Source organism: Bos mutus, chromosome 9 (genome assembly GCF_027580195.1).
Source record: "Bos mutus isolate GX-2022 chromosome 9, NWIPB_WYAK_1.1, whole genome shotgun sequence".
In the NCBI taxonomy this organism is placed as follows: domain Eukaryota; kingdom Metazoa; phylum Chordata; class Mammalia; order Artiodactyla; family Bovidae; genus Bos; species Bos mutus.
Genome location: NC_091625.1, coordinates 157,506 through 179,709, shown reverse-complemented (window position 1 = coordinate 179,709; position 22,204 = coordinate 157,506). Strand labels below are relative to the sequence as shown.

At 40.7% G+C, this 22,204-nt stretch overlaps 1 pseudogene; it reads left to right on the top strand.

Moving 5' to 3' along the window:
* Nucleotides 1-787: 787 nt before the first annotated feature.
* LOC106701139 (olfactory receptor 5D18-like) lies at nucleotides 788-18,140 on the top strand (annotated as a pseudogene).
* Nucleotides 18,141-22,204: the final 4,064 nt, after the last annotated feature.

The window sequence follows — 22,204 nt, the reverse complement described above, 5'->3', positions numbered from 1 at the left end:
TACTAGGTAGGATGAGCTTACATATCAATTCCCATCCACGGTGGGCAAACTAGCAATGAGTTACAAACCCCTTAATTTTACCCAACACTGGTCACACTGGAGATCTTGGGGACGCCTAAGCTCCAGTCCGGGGGGTCCCAGGAGGTCATCACGCCTTGACCTTCCTAGGGATTGGTCTTTGAAAAGTTGTCACGCCTCAACCTGCTTGGGGATCTGCCAGTCCCAGGGGTCCCAGGAGGCTGTCACGCCTCGACCTGCCTAGGGATTCGATCTCTAGGAGGCTGTCACGCCTCAGCCTGCCTGGGGATCTGCACCCTGACCCGGGGACACCTGGCTCTCAGGTTGCAACAGTTCTGAGTAGGGTAAGCTTCAGAAAGACTCATCCCTAAGGAAGTCCACCCATAAAAATCGAAAGAGGTATTTTTTCTTTTCTCCCTGTCATGACTGTCTTTCTGATGGGAAATAATCAATCCACTTCCCGGCAGACGCCCTTGAGATGCATCCTTGATAACTGGAAGCTGTTTGACCCTCTAGCTCTAAGGAGAGTCGTTTGAAATTCTTTTGTGCCACTGCGTGGCCACAGTATCCACTGGGGGATGAGGAACACTGGCCCAAGGATGGAACTTTAAATTACAATACCATCGTGCAATTAGAATTATTCTGCAAAAGACAAGGGAAATGGACAGAGATCCCCTATGTCCAAATTTTCTTCCGACTAAGAGATATGAAGGAACTCTGCCTTAAGTATGGGATTGTAGTATGCCCTAAAAGTGAGCCCACTAGGCAAATGGTGTTAGGCACAGACAACCAAGAAAAGGAACCCCTCGTGAAGGCTTACCTCCCACAGCTCCCGAGTTGCCTGGTGCTCCTTCCTCGTACCCAAATGTGCCCCCATATCCGGGAGCACCTCTTCCACAAAAGCCAGCTCGAGTATGTCCCTTAGTTGAAACTGGAGGAGAATTCAGACCAACCTGGTATCCATAAGCCCTTCTTCCTCTTAGAATTAAGGCAGATCAAACAAGACCTGGGAAGCTATACAGATGACCCAGGCAAATATATAGATACATTCCAACATATTACTTTGGCCTTTGACTTGACGTGGAAAGACATCATGGTCATATTTAGTCAAACTTTATCTGATCCTGAACATACCACGGTCTTAAAGGAAGCCCGGAGGTATGGAACAGGGCTCCACATGTCCAGTGATAGATGCCCAGTAGGGGAAACTGCAGTCCCCTCCTCCAGTCCTAATTGGAATTATAATGACCCTGAGCACATCTGGGAAAGAGATCATTTTCTAATCTGTGTGAAGGCAGGACTGAAAGCAGCCCAGCAAAAAGTAATTGGCTATTCCTGGGTCTCAGAAATAACTCAGGAGCCCAGTGAGAACCCCATTGCCTTTCTGGAGAGGCTAAAAGAGGCACTTCAAAAGTTTACCAATCTGGACTTAGACTCTTACGAGGGATGGGTGATTTTAAAGGACAAATTCCTGTTCCAATGTGCATCAGATATCAGAATTAAGTTACAACAGCTACAACAGCAGAACCCTGCTGCCTCTTTAGATGAGATGGTCCAGACAGCCACCAATACCTTTTATAACAGAGAAAAGGAGGAGGAGGCCAAGGCCCAGGAGAAGGAGAGAAAGAAAGAGGCAAGGCATGCCCAGATGCTGGCCGCCCTCCAGAGAAGCCCTATGGCAAACCCCAAGTCCTTGAAGGACAAGGCACGAGACAAATGCCTGATCTGTAGACAGGTGGGGCATTGGGCCAAACAGTGTCCAAACCATGACAAGTCTCCTAGAATGGCTTGCCACAAATGCCATCAACTGGGACATTGGGCGGCACTCTGCCCTCGAGACCCAAGAGCCTCAAGGTCAAGCGCCAAGCCTACCCTCACAATGGTTCAAGAGGACTGAAGTGGCCCGCTCCAGCCAGCCTGCCTGTCACAGATAACCATCACGGGGCTGGAACCAAGGGTGCAACTGGATGTGGCAGGTAGGTCCGAGAATTTCTTAGTTGACACAGGGTCTACCTACTCTGTCTTGATCTCCTACTCCGGAGCCTTCTCCTCCCAAACCTGTACCATTTTGGGTGCTACAGGAAAAGCAACTACTAAAAGATTCACCCGAGCACTTCTTTGTTGCTGGGTTAGACAAATATTTTCCCACCAGTTTCTGGTGGTCCCTGAGTGTCCTACCCTCTTATTGGGAAGAGATATACTCACTAAACTGGGGACGACCCTTGTAATGGGAAGTTCTTCATCCCCTAGAGCTCTACAGCTCCTGGTTACTACTGAAGAACCCATTACACCTTCAATAGAGAGGGACCAAAAACTATGGGAAGACAAAATTAACCCCCAAGTGTGGGACCAGGGGATTCCTAGACGAGCCCACCAAGCTGAGCCGGTCATCATTGTCCTCGGAGATCCCACTCGGTTTCCTAACCGGAAACAATATCCTCTCAAAAGAGAAGCTCGGGAGGGACTACAGCCTTTAATAAATAAATTCCTTGCTTGTGGGCTATTGGTCCCCACCTGTTCGCCATGTAATACCCCAATCGTCTCAGTAAAGAAAAAAGACGGAACCTGGCGAATGGTTCAAGATGTCTGGATCATAAATGAAGCTGTAGTCCCCCTCCATCCCACAGTACCCAATCCCTATGTAATCTTGGGAGAAATCCCACCCAGTGCCAAGTGGTTTACAGTCTTGGATCTCAAAGATGCATTTTTTTGCATACCACTGGCCAAAGAATCCCAATATCTTTTTGCCTTTGAGTGGGAGGCCCCAGGACAAAAACACCAACAGATGACTTGGACAGTATTACCTCAGGGGTTCAGAGATAGCCCCCACCTGTTTGGACAGGCCCTTAGCAGGGATCTCCTAGATCTGGACCTGGGACCTAATGGGAAAATATTTCAATACGTAGATGACCTACTAATCTGCTCTCCAGATGAGAAAAGTGCCCAACAACATGGAATTCAGGTTCTAAACTTCTTGGCAGAAAGGGGATATAAAGTCTCCCGTGCTAAGGAACAGATGGTCGAGACAAAGGTCACTTACCTGGGAGTTCAGATTACACACGGGTCCAGGAGGCTGTCCTCTGATTGAGTACAAGGAATTCTCCAGCTGCCCTCCCACACGACTCGAAAACAATTGCGAGCTTTCCTGGGGCTAACTGGTTATTGTAGAATCTGGATACCCAACTATGGTCTAATTGCCCAGCCCTTATATGAAAGCATAAAGGGACGAGATGATTCAATCCCACTGATGTGGGGAACTCCTCAAAAGAAGGCAGAGGCTACACTAAAACAGGCCTTAACTCAGGCACCTGCCTTGAGGTTAGACCCAGAAAAAGCATTCCAACTTTATGTCCATGAAAGAGAGGGAATAGCCTTGGGAATGTTAACTCAAAGGTTGGGATCTGAGCCCCAGCCTGTAGCTTACTTATCCAAGAGGCTCGATCCAATGACCCGAGGCTGCCCCCCCCCCCCCCGCCTTCAAAATCTTGTAGCTATTGTAATCATGATAGAAGGTGCTTTAAAACTCTCCTTTGGGGGAAAACTAACTATTTTTACCAGACACCAAGTAAAACAACTCCTAAATGGAAGAGGCCATTTATGGATGTCTGATCAAAGAATCCTCAGATATCAAGTAATGCTGATGGAAAATCCAGGCCTCACTATATCCCCTTGTGAGGTTCTTAACCCAGTCACCCTCCTACCTACCCCCGAGGGCTCTCTCCCCTTTCACTCTTGTCTAGAAACCTTGGACCACTGGACAAAACCCTGAGAGGGGTTGTAAGAAGATCCTCTGACGAATCCTGAGGAAATCTGGTACACTGATGGAAGCAGCTTTATCTTGGATGGAAAAAGAAGAGCCGGGTATGCAGTAGTCTCCAATTTTGAGACCATAGAGGCTAAGCCTCTGCCACCAGGTACTTCAGCCCAATTAGCTGAGCTCATAGCCCTGACTCAAGCTTTAGAGCTGGGAAAAGGAAAAAGAATAGCCATTTACACTGACTCCAAGTATGCCTTTCTGGTGCTACATGCACATGCAGCTATTTGGAAAGAAAGGGGCCACTTGACCACCTGAGGGTCCCCAATCAAATATCGTGATCAGATTCTTCCACTCTTGGAGGCAGTCCATCTGCCCACTGAGGTTTCAGTCTCCCACTGTAAAGGACACCAAAAAGGGAGCACAGAAGTGGCACTAGAGAACCAAGCAGCTGATCAGGCAGCTAGGAGAGCAGCATTACAGAACCATGACCTAATAGGGATTGCCACATTAGTTCCACAGACTAATTTTCCAGAAACTATGTCATATACTGAAGGTGAGACTCTTAAAGCTAAGAGAGAGGGCTTTCAAGATCATAGGAGGTGGTCCCAAAAGGAGGGACTCCTTTTTCTGCCTGGGAACCTCCAATGGAAGTTGGTTAACTCCTTACATGCCACTACTCATTTAGGAGAAAAAGCCCTCCAAAGACTACTAGTAAGGTCCTACAGAGGAACAGGCTTCCAAACAGCCATAAGACAGGTGGTCTCCTCTTATCCCACTTGCCAATTAAACAACCCCCAAGGAGCTCGAAGGCCCCAGCTGGCCCAGCCAGTCCAATGACATGGGGCCTACCCAGGAGAGGACTGGCAGATGGACTTCACCCAGATGCCAGTTTCTCAAGGGTATAAATACCTATTAGTCATGATAGATACATTCACAGGATGTATTGAAAGCTTTCCCACCCAGACTGAGAAGGCTGAGGAGGTGGTAAAAAAAACTGCTCCATGAAATCATTCCAAGATTTGGTCTGCCAAGGTCATTACAAAGTGACAGTGGGACATCATTTACTTCTAAGGTCACCCAAGGGGTCTCAAAAGCATTGGACATTACTTATTATCTCCATTGTGCCTGGAGGCTTCAATCTTCAGGAAAAGTAGAAAGAGCCAATCAATTCTTAAAATCAGCGATAAAAAAGATAACCCAAGAGACCTCCCTGGGATGGAAGGAGGCTTTATCAATAGCTCTTCTCCACACCTGCATTACCTCTAAGGAACAGGTTGATCTTAGTCCTTATGAGATGCTATATGAGAAACCTTTTGTTTATGTCAATGACCTCTTCCTAGATCCAGAGGTTCAAACCCTCCAGTCTTATATCACGGCCATTGGACAATTCCAACAGGATATATGCTTGTGGGGTATGAACCAGGACCCAAAAGGTTCTAAAGAGTCACCATTATATGCTCCAGGAACTCAAGTCCTAATTAAAGTCTGGAAAGATGGGTCCCCAAAGGCTCAACTTCAGCCCACATGGACGGGCACCTACCCTGTAATACTTTCTACCCCCACAGCAGTCAAGGTACCAGGGCATGACTCCTGGATTCACTACTCATGAGTCAAGCCATGGAAGAAAACAGAAGAAGACACTTGATACAGATCTCAGATACCTATTCAGAGCTACCAATGAGTGTCATTCTAATGAACACCCCCAAAATCTGGTTTCTGGGGATAAAATTTCTCAGAATAACTCTAAAGAGCCAACACAGCTTGACAGAGACTGTACTCCAAAACAGACAGGAGATAGATCTTCTGAACGCTGAACAAGGAGGGACTTGGGCCATCCTGGCCATGTGAATTTAAAATTGACCAATATCCCTACTAGTCCTTATTATGCTATATTACTGATGCTTATGATTATCCCATGTACTGTCAATTGTCTAACCTGTTTTGTCTCTTCCCAGGTCAACCAGCTACAACATGCAGTGCCAGTTCAACAAAGATATAAAACTACAGCTGACCACGGAAAATATCACACATCTTTGGACAGTCCTTATAAGGACTCTGAGGATTGAGACTAACAAGAGGGGAAGGACCAATACCCTTCACCATCCCAGTTCAGCAGGAAGTAGCCAGAAAGACCTCGACACCCCTAATCCCAAAGAATTGGTCCTCCTATCTCTTGAGGGGGGAATGTTAGGTAGGTAGAATAGGGAAAAGGAGCCCAAAATGGCGGTGGCTAAAAGACAAGGAAGGTCAAGGGAAAGTCCGAGGACCAGAGTGAAGACTTCAGGCAGAACAAACAGCACTCCTGGCTAAGCCCAATTTGCATAGGGCAAGCCCAGGTAGAGGAAAAAAACATATAAAAGGAGGAGCCAAAGCGCTTTCTCACGGACTCGCTCTCTCCCGCGTGCGTGCACTCTCTCTCTCTCTCTCACTCACTCTCACTCTCTCTCTCCTGCTATCTTCTAAATAAAATAGAGCTGTAACACTGATTTGCTTAAGAGCTATAACACGGTTTGTCCAAGACCCAAGAGCTATGATGTGCCGAGGCCTTTAATGTCCATCGCTCCAAATCTTTGTTGTGACGAGACATAGAACTGAGGAATATACACTCGCATGACACAACCAACTCTTTTTTGACATAATCTCTTTTTTCTATTCTATTTATTTTATATGTATGAAATATTTTTAATATTTCCAAATAATTATTTAAGGAAATTTAGTTCAGTTCAGAGCGTTACGGTTTTTGTCTATTCTCTGTGAGTGTGTCTGTGTGTACATGTGATGTTATTACAGAGACATATTCATTATTTGGAATGTTTTGACACATTTTATGCTTCCCCCCCCCCCTCTTTATAGTAGCATTGTATGGATACACATTTTTTCTTTTCTTTTTTTGATAACTTAGTGGAGTAAGTTTTGGGTTTTCTGTGGCTTACAAGAATTCTAGTTTAGTGCTGTTTTCTTCTGTAGTGTAGTGAAATGAAGTATATGTGAATACACATACACACATACATATACTCACACTTATACACAGATATGTATGAATGTATCTATTTTGTTGTTGGTCAGTTGCTAAATCGTGTCTGACTCTTAGAGACCCCATGGACTGCAGCATGCCAGGCTTCCCTGTTCTTCACTATCCCTCAGAATTTGCTCAAGTTCATGTCCGGTGAGTCAGTGATGCCATCCAACCATCTCATCCTCAGCCACCCTCTTCTTCTTTTGCCTTCAATCTTTCCCAGCATCAGGGTCTTTTCCAACACGTTGGCTCTTCACACCATGTAGCTAAAGTACTAGAGTTTCAGCTTTATCATCAGCATATACCTAAATCTATATATAAATCCCTCTCTATGTAAAATGCATGGTTGTTGAGAGATTTTGATTATCAGTTTTTTTGTGTGTATGTTTCTTTTATCTTGTTTCTGGAAGATCCTTAACACAATTTACTCATCTTGCTTCTCTTAACATTTATAACTCTATGGTCATCCTTTTCCTTTCCTCCTTTGTCTTAGAAAGAAATTTTCCTGAAGTTTGCACCTCAAATCTATACAATTGCTAGCCTTTTTCTTGCAGCCAGTGCTGCTTCTTATCAGACTTTTGACCTCCTTTCAATTACTGGTTATGTGAGTAGAACTTTATTATTTATTTTACCTGTTTTGTCCCTTTTGTACTAATAAGATCTCCACTTTCCTTTTCTGTTTTCTAAACTGTGTCTTCAGATTTCTTCATTCTACACACTTAGAATTATGGTAATTTGAGGCCCAAAGGTCTTTGCATTTCTCATGAGTATTTATTTACTTAGAGGTAAATTTCATTTCATGCAGTTATCTTTCTCACAGTGATGCAAAAAGTATGGTTTATTCATTTGATTCCCCTGGTCTGAAAAGTTTTTGGGAGGATGGGTGGGAAGATTAAATTTTAGGTCTTAACAGTATCTTAAGGCCTTTTAATATCTCTTGCCAGAAGAATGCTTTATCTATTTTAATTTTGTTGATATCCATCTGCTATATCATGTAATTTATTTTGATTATCACCTACATTATATCTCATATAGTAATTTTTGCTATGGTAGTCTATATTATTCCTTTGTAATTTTTTAAAGGCATGATTTTACAGTTTTAATTGGACTGCTTTATTTACTCTTGTATTTGCTAGTAACCAAGAAATAATAATCTTATTATTAAAATTGTTGTGTTTTACTTATGGGCTAAGACATAGTCAATTTTTAAAATTGCTTAAGAAAGGTTGGAAAAAATTCTATTTCTTATTAGTAGATTTCTATGATATATATGTAATTGTGTTATTTGGGATTATAACAGAAACACAATCACATATATACATATATATATGTATATATCATATATTGTTTTTAGTTTGTATTTAGAGTCTATTTCTCCTCTCATCTCCTATAGTTTTGGCTTATGGATATTTTTGCTTTGTCATTGAATTATATATATATGTTAATAACATAATAACTTTGTTATGCATTCTTGTTTTTGTCATATATTAATAGTATTTTCTTTTGTAAGTATTTTGATATTTATACTAATATCTACACACATTATTAACCATGTTTTTGTGTATTTACTTCTTATAAAATTAATTGAGATGAAGTGTTAACACTCTTCCTTACCTAAACTATGTGTTTATGTAAATGACTAAGAGCCAACACATCACTCCTAGTTCAAAAACGAATATTAGAAAAACAAAGATAAAAATCAAAGGTGAGTTGATGCTTGAATGTGACCTAGTAAATTGCCATCTTTGAACACTGGTTTCCTTTTCCTGAAAGAGACATGAAATTACCAACTGACCAATAAATAAATAAATAAATAAACACAACCTAAAAACAGAATTATTTTTTATTCTATGGACTTAAACCTAGAAAATAAGGGTCTTCCCTGGTGGCTCAGATAATAAATAATTCACCTGTAATGTAGGAGACCCAGGTTCAATCCCTAGGTCAGGAAGATCCCCTGGAGGAGGAAATGGCTACCCACTCCAATAGTCTTGCCTGGAGAATCCCATGGACAGAGGAGCCTGGTGGGCTACAGTCCATGGGGTCACAAAAGAGTCGGACACGACTGAGCGGCCATGCACACACAAACCTGGAAGACAACGTCTCAGTTAGTTCAAAGAAACTGCTCTGAAAAGGGAAGGAAGAAGTACAACATTATGCAAGAAAACCCAGGTAGTCAGACCATCAGAAGATTACTGGAAAGTAAAGAAAATCAGATGTCTCACGTTAATAAATTTAGGGCTTTTCTGCGCCTGGGAAGAGCGAACAGTCTGGGCTCCTTGATATCATTCCTTTGAGCTGCACCTTAACTGCTTAGGGCCGGTACCCTGTTCTTTTCTATCCTGTGTTCCCTCGGGGTGCAGCTCTGTTTCAATCCAGAGTTCTTCAGGGCTCACCAGCCTGAGCGGGAGGTGGGGGTGCAGGAGCCGTGCTGATGGCTTGGTGGCCTCAGCATCTTCTGTCAGTAGACACAACAGGTCACAGTTTTCCTTCACAGAATAAAATGTTTTCAAAGTTCTATTTAAACCACGAACATCTTGCTTTATATCAATTTCTGCTACTTTCCCTAAGCAATCAATGCACATTATTTGTGCCTTGATTTAAATTACAGTGTCAAAAAAAAAAAAAAAAAAAAAAAAAAAAAAAAAACAGCATTAGCAATCTGAATAGCATTGACCTCAAATTCCTTTTTAAAGAATTTTTTCAAAGGCACTGGCCAGAAATGCATCTAGAGTATATTCATGCATTGTAGGATTGTTTATAACGTCAAAAAACTGGAGATAACCTACATTTTTCTAATAAAATAATTATGGTATAAAAAAATAAAAATAATTTAAAAAGCAAAAAAATAAATACATAAATTACAGTGTCACTCTGCCATCTAGTGCATATGCTACTTGCATCACTTGTTCAGTTCAGTTCAGTCGCTCAGTCGTGTCCGACTCTGCGACCTCATGAATCGCAGCACACCAGGCTTCCCTGTCCATCACCAACTCCCGGAGTTCACTCAGACTCACCTCCATCGAGTCAGTGATGCCATCCAGCCATCTCATCCTCTGTCGTCCCCTTCTCCTCCTGCCCCCAATCCCTCCCAGCATCAGAGTCTTTTCCAATGAGTCAACTCTTCTCATGAGGTGGCCAAAGTACTGGAGTTTCAGCTTTAGCATCATTCTTTCCAAAGAAATCCCAGGGCTGATCTCCTTCAGAATGGACTGGTTGGATCTGCTTGCAGTCCAAGGGACTCTCAAGAGTCTTCTCCAACACCACACTTCAAAAGCATCAATTCCTCGGTGCTCAGCCTTCTTTACAGTCCAACTCTCACATCCATACATGAACACAGGAAAAACGATAGCCTTGACTAAACGAACCTTTGTTGGCTAAGTAATGTCTCTGCTTTTGAATATGCTATCTAGGTTGGTCATAATTTTCCTTCAAAGGAGTAAGTGTCTTTTAATTTCATGGCTGCAGTCACCATCTTCAGTGATTCTGGAGCCCCAAAAAATAAAGTCTGACACTGTTTCCACTGTTTCCCCATCTATTTCCCATGAAGTGATGGGACCGGATGCCATGATCTTCGTTTTCTGAATCTTGAGCTTTAAGCGAACTTTTTCACTCTCCACTTTCACTTTCATCAAGAGGCTTTTTAGTTCCTCTTCACTTTCTGCCATAAGGGTGGTGTCATCTGCATATCTGAGGTTACTGATATTTCTCCCAGCAATCTTGATTCCAGCTTGTGCTTCTTCCAGCCCAGCATTTCTCATGATGTACTCTGAATATAAGTTAAATAAGCAGGGTGACAGTATACAGCCTTGACGTACTCCTTGTCCAACTTGGAACCAGTCTGTTGTTCCATGTCCAGTTCTCACTGTTGCTTCCTGACCTGCATACAGATTTCTCAAGAGGCAGATCAGGTGGTCTGGTATTCCCATCTCTTGAAGACTTTTCCACAGTTTATTGTGATCCACACAGTCAAAGACTTTGGCATAGTCAATAAAGCAGAAATAGATGTTTTTCTGGAACTCTCTTGCTTTTTCCATTATCCAGCGGATATTTGCAATTTGATGTCTGGTTCCTCTGCCTTTTATAAAACCAGCTTGAACATCTGGAAGTTCATGGTTCACATATTGCTGAAGCCTGGCTTGGAGAATTTTGAGCATTACTTTACTAGCTTGTGAGATGAGTGCAATTGTGCGGTAGTTTGAGCATTCTTTGGCATTGCCTTTCTTTGGGATTTGAATGAAAACTGACCTTTTCCACTGCTGTGGCCACTGCTGACTTTTCCAAATTTGCTGGCATATTGAGTGCAGCATTTTCACAGCATCATCTTTCAGGATTTGAAGTAGCTCAGCTGGAATGCCATCACCTCCACTAGCTTTGTTCATAGTGATGCTTTCTATGGCCCACTTGACTTCACATTCCAGGATGTCTGGCTCTAGGTCAGTGATCACACCATCGTGATTATCTGGGTCATGAAGATCTTTTTTGTGCAGTTCTTCTGTGTATTCTTGCCATCTCTTCTTAATATATTCTGCTTTTGTTAGGTCCATACCATTTCTGTCTTTTATTGAGCCCATCTTTGCATGACACGTTCCCTTGGTATCTCTAGTTTTCTTGAAGAGATCTCTAGTCTTTCCCATTCTGTTGTTTTCCTCTATTTCTTTACATTGATCGCTGAGGAAGGCTTTCTTATCTCTCCTAGCTATTCTTTGGAACTCTGCATTCAAATGTTTATATCTTTCCTTTTCTCCTTTGCTTTCACTTCTCTTCTTTTCACAGCTATTTGTAAGGCCTCCCCAGACAGCCATTTTGCTTTTTTGCATTTCTTTTCCATAAGGATGGTCTTGATCCCTGTCTCCTGTACAATGTCACGAACCTCATTCCATCAGTCATCAGGCACTCTATCTATCAGATCTAGGCCCTTAAATCTATTTCTCACTTCCACTGTATAATCATAAGGGATTTGATTTAGGTCATACCTGAATGGTCTAGTGGTTTTCCCTACTTTCTTCAATTTAAGTCTGAATTTGGCAATAAGGAGTTCATGATCTGAGCCACAGTCAGCCTCTGGTCTTGTTTTTGCTGACTGTATAGAGCTTCTCCATCTTTGGCTGCAAAGAATATAATCAATCTGATTTCAGTGTCAACCATCTGGTGATGTCCATGTATAGAGTCTTCTCTTGTGTTGTTGGAAGAGGGTGTTTGTTATGACCAGTGCATTTTCTTGGCAAAACTCTATTAGTCTTTTCCCTGCTTCATTCCGTATTCCAAGGCCAAATTTGCCTGTTATTCCAGGTGTTTCTTGACTTCCTACTTTTGCATTCCAGTCCTCTATAATGAAAAGGACATCTTTTTTGGATGTTAGTTCTAAAAGGACTTGTTCAGTGTTACTGGTAGGGGCATAGACTTGGATTACTGTAATATTGAATGGTTTGCCTTGGAAACAAACAGAGATCATTCTGTCGTTTTTGAGATTGCATCGAAGTACTGCATTTCAGACTCTATTGTTGACCATGATGGCTACTCCATTTCTTCTGAGGGATTCCTGACCGCAGTAGTAGATATAATGGTCATCTGAGTTAAAGTCACCCATTCCAGTCCATTTTCATTCTCTGATTCCTAGAATGTTGACATTAACTATTGCCATCTCTTGTTTGACCACTTCCAATTTGCCTTGATTAATGTACCTGACATTCCAGGTTCCTATGCAATATTGCTGTTTACAGCATCGGACCTTGCTTCTATCACCATTCATATCCACAGCTGGGTATTCTTCTTGCTTTGGCTCAATCTCTTCATTCTTTCTGGTGTTATTTCTCCACTGATCTCCAGTATGATATTGGGCACCTACTGACCTGGGGAGTTCCTCTTTCAGTATCCTATCTTTTTGCCTTTTCATACTGTTCATGGGGTTCTCAAGGCAAGAATACTGAAGTGGTTTGCCATTCCCTTCTCCAGTGGACCACATTCTGTCAGACCTCTCTGCCATGACCCACATCACTTGTTAGGGAAAGACAAATTCATACTCTTTGCTACTAATTTGCAGAGGGATTTTATGCTACTTGTGGCTCAGAAGGTAAAGGATCCGTCTAGAATGTGAGAGATTCTGGGTGTGATTCCTTAATCAGGAAGATACCCTGGAGAAAGAAATGACAACCCACCCCAGTATTCTTGCCGAGAATTCCAGGTGCAGAGGAGCCTAGCGGGCTACAGTCCACGGGGTTGCAAAGAGTCAACCATGACTGAGCAATTAGCACTTTATACTCTTCAATCCTATGAAAAAATTCTACCAATTACTATATAATTTTGCTAAGAATGAGACCAAAAATAGTTAATGTAGGGTCAAACTGGGAATGTTGGGGGAAAATAAAACCAACATTTTTTTCCCATTATGTCAAACTAGTATTTAAACTGTATATGAACTTAAAGGGAAAAAATAATCTCTTGTGCAATGAGAAATAATACTGTACTGAGATGATCAGATTTATTTTAATTCTTTAATCTTTTCTGAAATATGTGCCAGACTGGAGGCCCAGACAGATCAAAGAAAGATGAAGAAAACTGCCTGTGCACACACTGAGTGACCCTAGACACCAGGATGCCCGTGATGGCCTGCACTTCATACTTGCCATCCTCAGAAGTATCTACACATAAATACCTGGAGTGGGGAGGGGGGGAGCGCAATTGTTAATTGCTCTGTTGTGTCTGACTCTTCATGACCCCATGGACTACAGCCCATCAGGCTCCTCCGTTCATGGAATTCTCCAGGCAAGAATACTGGAGTGAGTAGCCATTCCCTTCTCCAGGGGATCTTCCCAATCTAGGGATAGAAGCTGGATCTCCTGCATTGCAGGTCAAATCTTCACCATCTGAGCCACCAGGGATCTATCTAAAATTACGTATTTATATGTCATACTGAATTTAGGAGGCTATTTTGAATTAAATTTCTTACTTTTTTTAAGTATGCTTTACCTACATACACTTATAGGAATGATCTCCTCAGTTATGTGCTCTGCTCAGTCACTCAGTGGTGTCCAACTCTTTGCGATCCCATGGACTAGAGCCCACCAAGCTCCTCTGTCCATGGGAATTCTCCAGGCAAAAATACTGGAGTTAGTTGCCATTCCCTCCTCCAGGGGATCTTCCCAACCCAGGGATTGAACCTGGGTCTCCTGCACTGCAGGAGGATTCTTAACCATCTGAGTCACCAGGGAAGCCCCTCCTCAGTTATAGGCAAAGATTAATAAAGTTTGTATTGAACTCAATCCTTATGTGTTAAGGTGGTTAGAATGTACTATTTAAGTATAGAAATAGATATTTTATCAGATGGAGTAGTTAAATCAACCTGTTACAGATGTGTAAATTGTGGATTTTGAGAATTATACAGATAATTTTAAAACAGTATTTTGAGAACACCAAGCAAAAAGTGATCTTAGTGAAAGCTCTAGGCCAATGCTGATCCTCACAATGCTGTCCCCTCACAGAATATGGGACATGTAGAAAGACATTGTGGAGTTTAATAACTTGTCTGCATTCTTCCTGAAGAGTCTCCCCCCTCCTTTTGGAAGTTTGTGTCTCTAGAGCCCCTTCTTATATAATTTTAGTGAAACTGGGCAACCCAGAGACTCTGAGTCATTCACACTATTCTGTTTATTGACACTGGAGAAAAAGAGAAAATTCTTTTATTGTTGTTCTGAAATTACCTTCCTGTGGCTTTTAAAAGTTAATTCATTTAAAATTAAATTTCTCTCCTCAGAACACAGAAAAAAGGGCTAGTGTTTCTTTCATATTTTAGCCTTGAAATATTTGAAGACAGTGTTAGGAGTCTCCTTTTGTTTTCCTTCTGTGTTCCAGATGTCTTCAGGCCCTGGATTGGTTTATCAGATGCTCTAGCTCCCATATTACACCTCACTGTTTATTACTTCACACTGCAGGTGCCCATATAATTATTGCTAGTTTCTGGGAATCATTGACTCGTCTGCAGTGAGATGTTGTCAAGAACATAATGTTTGTTTCTGAATCAAAATGAAAATGGGAGTTACTTCTTTCTGTTTACATCAACTACTAATGCAACCACACTGAATGCCATGATTATAATATTGACACTGAATCAATTTCATTCCCATTGTAGATGCCGTTTTACAATCACAACCTTTTCATTACTACATACTTGTCCTGTGGGCATGGAACTCTATTTCGACTCTATTCAGCAGTTGGTACTAATCCTAATTGCATTCATTATACAATTTAGATTCTCTGGTCCTCTGATTATATCTCATACTTTTTGTTTTTGTTCAGTCTCGCAGTCATATAAGACTCTTTGCAAACCCATGTCCTACAGCATGTCAGGCTTCTCTGTCCCTCACCATCTCCCAAAGTTTGCCCTGTATAAACTCTACTTCTAATTGAAAAAAAAAATTGAACATTCAAACTCCTACCTTGGTTCAGACTGTCTTTTCTGCTTAAAATGTCTTTTGTTTTTCTTTCTTATCCCTTCAATCTATCTTAACACTATAGTTTGACTCAGAGTTCAAAGTCCTATTGTGATTTTATTGATCAGGAAATATCTTGGTCATTATTCAAGTATCTCAACATGTGAAGAGCACTCTTAATATGCTTGACAAAAGCTTAATGAAAAATAAATAAGCAAAACACAAAAATATTATGCACAGTGGCAATGCAGAAAAATGTAGTATTTTTTAAACAAATTATTATTTCTCTCACTACATTATAATTAAACCATAACAATCCCATTGTTGAACTTCCCAGGTGGCACTAGTGGTAAACAACCCAACTGACAATCCAAGAGAGACAGGTTTGATCCCTGGGCTGGGACGATAGACTGGAGGGGAGCACTGCAACCCACTCCAGAGTTCAGCCTGGAGAATCCCATGGACAGAGGAGCCTGGCGAGCTTCAGTCCATACCCTCACACAGAGTCAGACACCACTAAAATGACCTAACACACATGCACCCAGTCACATTATCATAAGCCATAATTGAGAACAAGCTTAAGTCTCTGCATTGCCACTCAGAGGACATCTGCCTACTGATCTGGAAATAATTTTAGACTTTGAACAATCAATAAATGCCTTCTATTGCATAGGTCGACAAGGTGTAATCTGCAAACCAAATCTGTCCTACTGTTTTTTATAAATAAAATTTTATTGGAACAGAGTCATGCCTATTGATTTATGTATTTTCTACAGGTGAATCCATGCTGCAAGATGCAAAAGTGCATAGCTGAAATTGAGACTATGTGGCCCACAAAGGCTGAAGTATTTACTGTACAGCTTTTTCCAGAAAAAAGTGCTGCTCCCTGTTCTATTAAATTAAGTCACTGGAGTTGAGATGTTTATATGTTAAGATATGGCAGCTTCTTAAATAATAAATATACTATATGTCCCATAAACCTGGACTATAAATTGAAAAATAGAATACCAACTTTTTGCAATTTCAATAAAAAATGTAAGAATAAAAAAGAATTGTGCTCATATTTGTAATAGTAATGCAAGTTGTATTATCTTAAGAAAACCAATGGTTTTTATAGAAAATAAAACACAACACAATGTTAAAGAAAGGACAAAAAACACTATAATATGGTTCATATTGTATAAGTTTTACATCTAAACACATCAATATGTCCCTCAGATACAGAGAAAGTGAAAGTCGCTCAGTTGTGTCAGACTTCAAACTTTGGTACCATAAACATAGGGAACACATCCTGACTTTTGGAAAAAGTGTTTTCAGTTAGAGAATATGCAGTCTATGATTTGTATGTTAAATTGAAACATACTCTCAGGGAATCAGGAATTAATCACATATTTAGGAATGTAAAGGAACACCTGAAGAAAAAGAGTGGGGGAGTATGTGAATGACATAGTTATACATGTACAGGAAATCTTGAAGTGTTATATGTGTTCTTGGAGTATAAAGTTATAAAACCTGAGTGAAAATAACAGAGTGTTTAATTTCAACTCCTAATGAGATATAGAATTTTTAGAGAATTCTATGTGGCATGAACTTCCCTTTATACTGATTGCTATTTCAGATTTCAGTAAGAATTTAGGAAGTAGCTTTGAAAAGAATGAATTTTAATGTCAGAAAAAGACAGTAGAGGCATTTTGGAAGAAATGAGGCTAATTAAAAAATAATAATAATTCAATGCACTCTTTTTCCCCATAAGTACTCTCATTCTATACCTGGGTCAGGAAGATCCCCTGGAGGAGGGCATGACATCCCATCCAGTGTTCTTGCCCAGAGAATCTCATGGACAGAGGAACCTGCCAGTCTACAGTCCATGGAGTCACAAAAACGTCTGACAAGACTGAGAAAATAACACTACATTTCATTCAAATTTTGCTTCAGATTTCTCTGAATCAACTTTTATATTTTGCCCACAGGAACCAGGAAAACCAGAGTGCTGAAGTTACTTTCATTCTCTTGGGCTTCTCAGAATGTCCCAAACTCCAGATACCCCTCGTTCTGTTACTCTTAACTATCTACTCCGTCACTGTGCTGGGGAACCTGGGCATGATCCTAATTATCAAGATAAATCCCAAACTCCACACCCCTATGTACTACTTCCTCAGACACTTGTCCTTTGTTGATCTCTATTACTGAACAGTAGTTACACCCAAACTACTAGAAAACTTGATTGTTGAAGACAGAACCATCTCCTTCACAGGATGCATCATGCAATTCTTCTTTGCCTGCATACTTGTGGTGACAGAGACGTTCCTGTTGGCAGTGATGGCATATGACTGATTTGTGGCCATTTGCAACCCTCTTCTCTACACTGATATGATGTCTCCGAAGCTTTGTTCCTTATTGGTGGGTGCATAATACACTTGGGGGTACAGTCTGTTCCCTGACTCGTACCAACCTTTTATCTGAATTGTCCCTTAGAGGAAATAATATCATAAATAACTTTGTCTGTGAGCACACAGTCATAGTTGCTGTTTCCTGCTCTGACCCCTACATTAGTCAGGAGATCATTTTCTTCTCTGTCACATTTAATGAAACAAGCAACCTGATGATTATTTGCACCTCCTATGTTTGCATTTTTATCACTGTCCTGAAGATGCCTTCAACTGGAGGGCACCACAAAGCCTTCTCCACCTGTGCCTCCCACCTGACCACCATTACCATCTTCCATGGGACCATCCTTTTCCTTCACTGTGTTCCTAACTTCAGAAGTTCATGGCTCACGGTCAAGGTGGCCTCTGTCTTTTACACAGTGATCATCCCCATGCTGAACCCACTGATCTACAGCCTCAGGAACAAAGATGTGAAAGAGTCAGTAAAGAAATTAATGAATATTAAATTGTTCTGTGATAAAACGCAAAGCTAGAAAGATTTTTTGAGTAAGAGTTTCTCAATAGCAAATCAAATCATGAACCTATTTTAACCTTGTAATTGACAGGCCAATTCTGTTCACTCTTTTATTTTATTAAAGTAACTTTAAAATTACAAATAAAAATAGGAATAAAAGACTACTTAAGATAAAATTTTTATACAAATATTGAATTGATATTTTTTCTGTATATAATATCTGACTTTGTATTTATGCTGGTTAAATTTTGGTTTAATTCAAGTCATGTGAACTTTAGGACTTTTAAAAGAATCTGAAGAGTTATAGTCTACAATAAGGAAGTTTATGTCTTAATATAAAAGTAGTACATTAAGAGCTGCTCAGCATAAAACTCTAAGTATCTTAAAACTTTATTAATTCCATAAGAAACACTTTGGCTTTGGAAGATTTCCAGGCAAATAAAGAAAAATTTGAAATATATCTAACTTAAATAGTTCATAATATGGTATAGTTTAAATATAATTGATAATATAACCAGATATAAAATATTTTCTATATGCTAGTGCAAGAAAATAATACAAACATTGGAGATATAATATATACCTATCACTTAAGTTTTTCCACTTACATCATTGTGGCTGTACATTTTAAATTTTATTTATCTATTTTACTGGAAATTTTATTCAGGTAATTTTTGATTCATTTTAAGTTACAGTATCTTTAAACCAGTTCTCCCATGATAGTGTAATATAACAACCAACAAATTAATTAAGATTTAGTGTACAGATTTCAGTAAAGCATTAGCTATTTATTGATGAAAAAGAAACATTTATGAACTCCAGTATGTTGCAACAACAGCTATCTTCGAAATAGTGAGTTTACTGAGGCAGCTCTGCTGATACGAGGCAGGTCACTCAAGCTTCAAGGCTGAGCTAATGGGACCAACTAACCTCCAGTCTACAGACCTGGACCATTGGACCATTCTTATGTTGGAAGCAATCAAGTCCCTGTTTGGGTCTCATCTGTGTTTGAGTCAAAGTAAAAAAAAAAAAAAAAAGAAGGCTAAACTCAAAGGCAAGTTTTGAAAATTTTTGCTTCTTGTAGAGCTGTTATGTTTTAGGTCAGGGGTATAGGGTGACATGAAGAAGTTGGCTCAATATTTGTGCCTGTATGATGCATGCCTTCTCAGTCAGGTCTGACATTGTGATGCCATAGACTGTAACCCCTCACTCTCCTCTGTTCATGGAATTTTCCAGGCAAGACTACTGGAGCGGGTCACCAGTATTGGAATTCTATGGGAATTCCCAATACAGGAATCTAATCCAGGCCTCTCAGGATTGAACCAGAGTCTCTGGCATCTCCTTCATTGGCAGGCAGATTCTTTACCACTAGCGCCACCTGGAAAACCCTGGCTCAATATTCACCAAAGAGTAATTAAAACATACCTCATCAAAGATATTCTTTCTTGATAATTCCAGGTAATTCTATAGCAAAAGCAGAGAATCCATGACTATGACTGGTTTTACCAAAGGTTTTAATAATTGCTGGATCATTGGATTGCTTTAAGGAAATGACTGATTGAGATTAAATATAAGAACTTGCCTTTACCTATTTGTGTCTTACTAACGGGCTTCCCCAGTGGCTCAGACGGTTAAGTGTCTCTGACCGCAATGCGGGAGACCTGGGTTCGATCCCTGGGTCAGTAAGATCCCCTGGAGAAGGAAATGGCAACCCACTCCAGTATTCTTGCCTGGAGAATCCCCTGGATGGAGGAGCCTGGTGGGCTACGGTCCACGGCGTCGCTAAGAGTTGGACACGACAGAGCAACTTCACTCACTTCACTCAACTGGCTTCCCTCAACGGGTTTCCCTGGTGGCTCAGATGGTAAAGTGTCTGACTGCAATGCGGGAGACCCGGGTTCAATCCCTGGATCAGGAATAGCCCTTGGAGGAGAAATGGAAACCCACTCCAGTACTCTTGCCTGGAGAATTCTATGGACAGAGGACCCTGGTGGGCTACAATCCATGGGGTCGCAAAGAGGCAGACATGACTGAGCGACTTCACTTTCACTTTTCACTTTCATGCATTGGAGAAGGAAATGGCAACCCACTCCAGTGTTCTTGCCTGGAGAATCCCAGAGACGGGGGAGCCTGGTGGGCTGCCGTCTATGGGGTCACACAGAGTCGGACACGACTTAAGCGACTTAGCAGCAGCAGCATGGAGGGGCCATGTGTTGTAGTTATAATTCAACATATTAAATACTACATTTCCTTCAATGATTTAGAGCTTTCTATGAAAATTAAATGTTTACCATAATGCTTTACGCTAAATCATATCTTTTATTGTTTAGGAATATACAGCAAAATTTCTGGCATTAGAGATAGGAATTTAACTCTTGTTTGTCATCCAAGGGTCATAACCAAATGTTCCTATCCAGTACAGGGAGCCCAGTCTGGTGGTCTGTGATGACTGGGAGGAATGGAATGAGGAGAGGGGAGGGAGCCTAGGAAGGGAGGGGATGCATGTATAATCATGGCTGATTAGCATTATTGTATGGCAGAAACCAACACAGCATTGCAAAAATTAAAAAAAAAAAAAAAACAGAAACAAAAATAGTGTGCTGTGTGTCTGTGTGTAGTTTAATAAAGATCTGTTACTAACACAAAAATGATTTAGAAAATTTAAGAATGCATCATGTAATGTCTGGCATATTCAGTAATATTTTAAGATAACAATTAAAATATACTGTTTTAAATATCAAATTTGAAGTTATATAACTTGCAATTTGGTTCTCATTAGATTTTTATATTAAGCAGAAATAAAACAAAAGAGAAAAGGACCAAATAGTTGCAAAATCCTTTTAGTATAGATTATGTTTGCTTGGTAAATGCTCTTGAATAGGCAGTTTATATATATAAATGCAAAGCAAACTCTATCTATCAGATCTAGGCCCTTAAATCTATTTCTCACTTCCACTGTATAATCATAAGGGATTTGATTTAGATCATACCTGAATGGTCCAGTGGTTTTCCCTACTTTCTTCAATTTCAGTCTGAATGTGGCAATAAGGAGTTCATGATCTGAGCTACAGTCAGCTCCTGGTCTTATTTTTGCTGACTGTATAGAGCTTCTCCATCTTTGGCTGCAAAGAATATAATCAATCTGATTTTGGTGTTGACCATCTGGTGATGTCCATGTGTAGAGTATTCTCTTGTGTTGTTGGAAGAGGGTGTTTGCAATGACCAGTGCATTCTCTTGGCAAAACTCTATTAGCCTTTGCCCTGCTTCATTCCGTATTCCAAGGCCAAATTTGCCTGTTACTCCAGGCAAATTTGACTTCCTACTTTTGCATTCCAGTCCCCTATAATGAAAAGGACATCTTTTTTGGGTGTTAGTTCTAAAAGGCCTTGTAGGTCTTCATAGAACTGTTCAACTTCAGCTTCTTGAGCATTACTGGTTGAGGCATAGACTTGGATTACTGTGATATTGAATGTTTTCCTTGGAAGCAAACAGAGATCATTCTGTTGTTTTTGAGATTGCATCCAAGTACTGCATTTAGGACTCTTCTGTTGACCATGATGGCTACTTCATTTCTGCTAAGGGATTCTTGTCTGCAGTAGTAGATATAATGGTCATCTGAGTTAAATTCACCAATTCCAGTCCATTTTAGTTCGTTGATTCCTAGAATGTTGAAGTTCACACTTGCCATCTCTTGATTGACCACTTCCATTTGCCTTGATTCATGGGCCTGACATTCCAAGTTCCTATGCAATATTGCTCTTTACAGCATCGGACCTTGCTTCTATCACCAGTCACATCCACAAGTGGGTATTGTTTTGCTTTGGCTTCATCCCTTCATTCTTTCTGGAGTTATTTCTCCACTGATCTCCAGTAGCATATTGGGCCCCTACTGACCTGGGGAGTTCCTCTTTCAGTATCCTATCATTTTGCCTTTTCATACTGTTCATGGGGTTCTCAAGGCAAAAATACTGAAATGGTTTGCCATTCCCTTCTCCAGTGGACCACATTCTGTCAGACCTCTCCACCATGACCTGCTGGTCTTGGGTGGCCCAAACTAATGGCTTAGTTTCATTGAGTTAGAC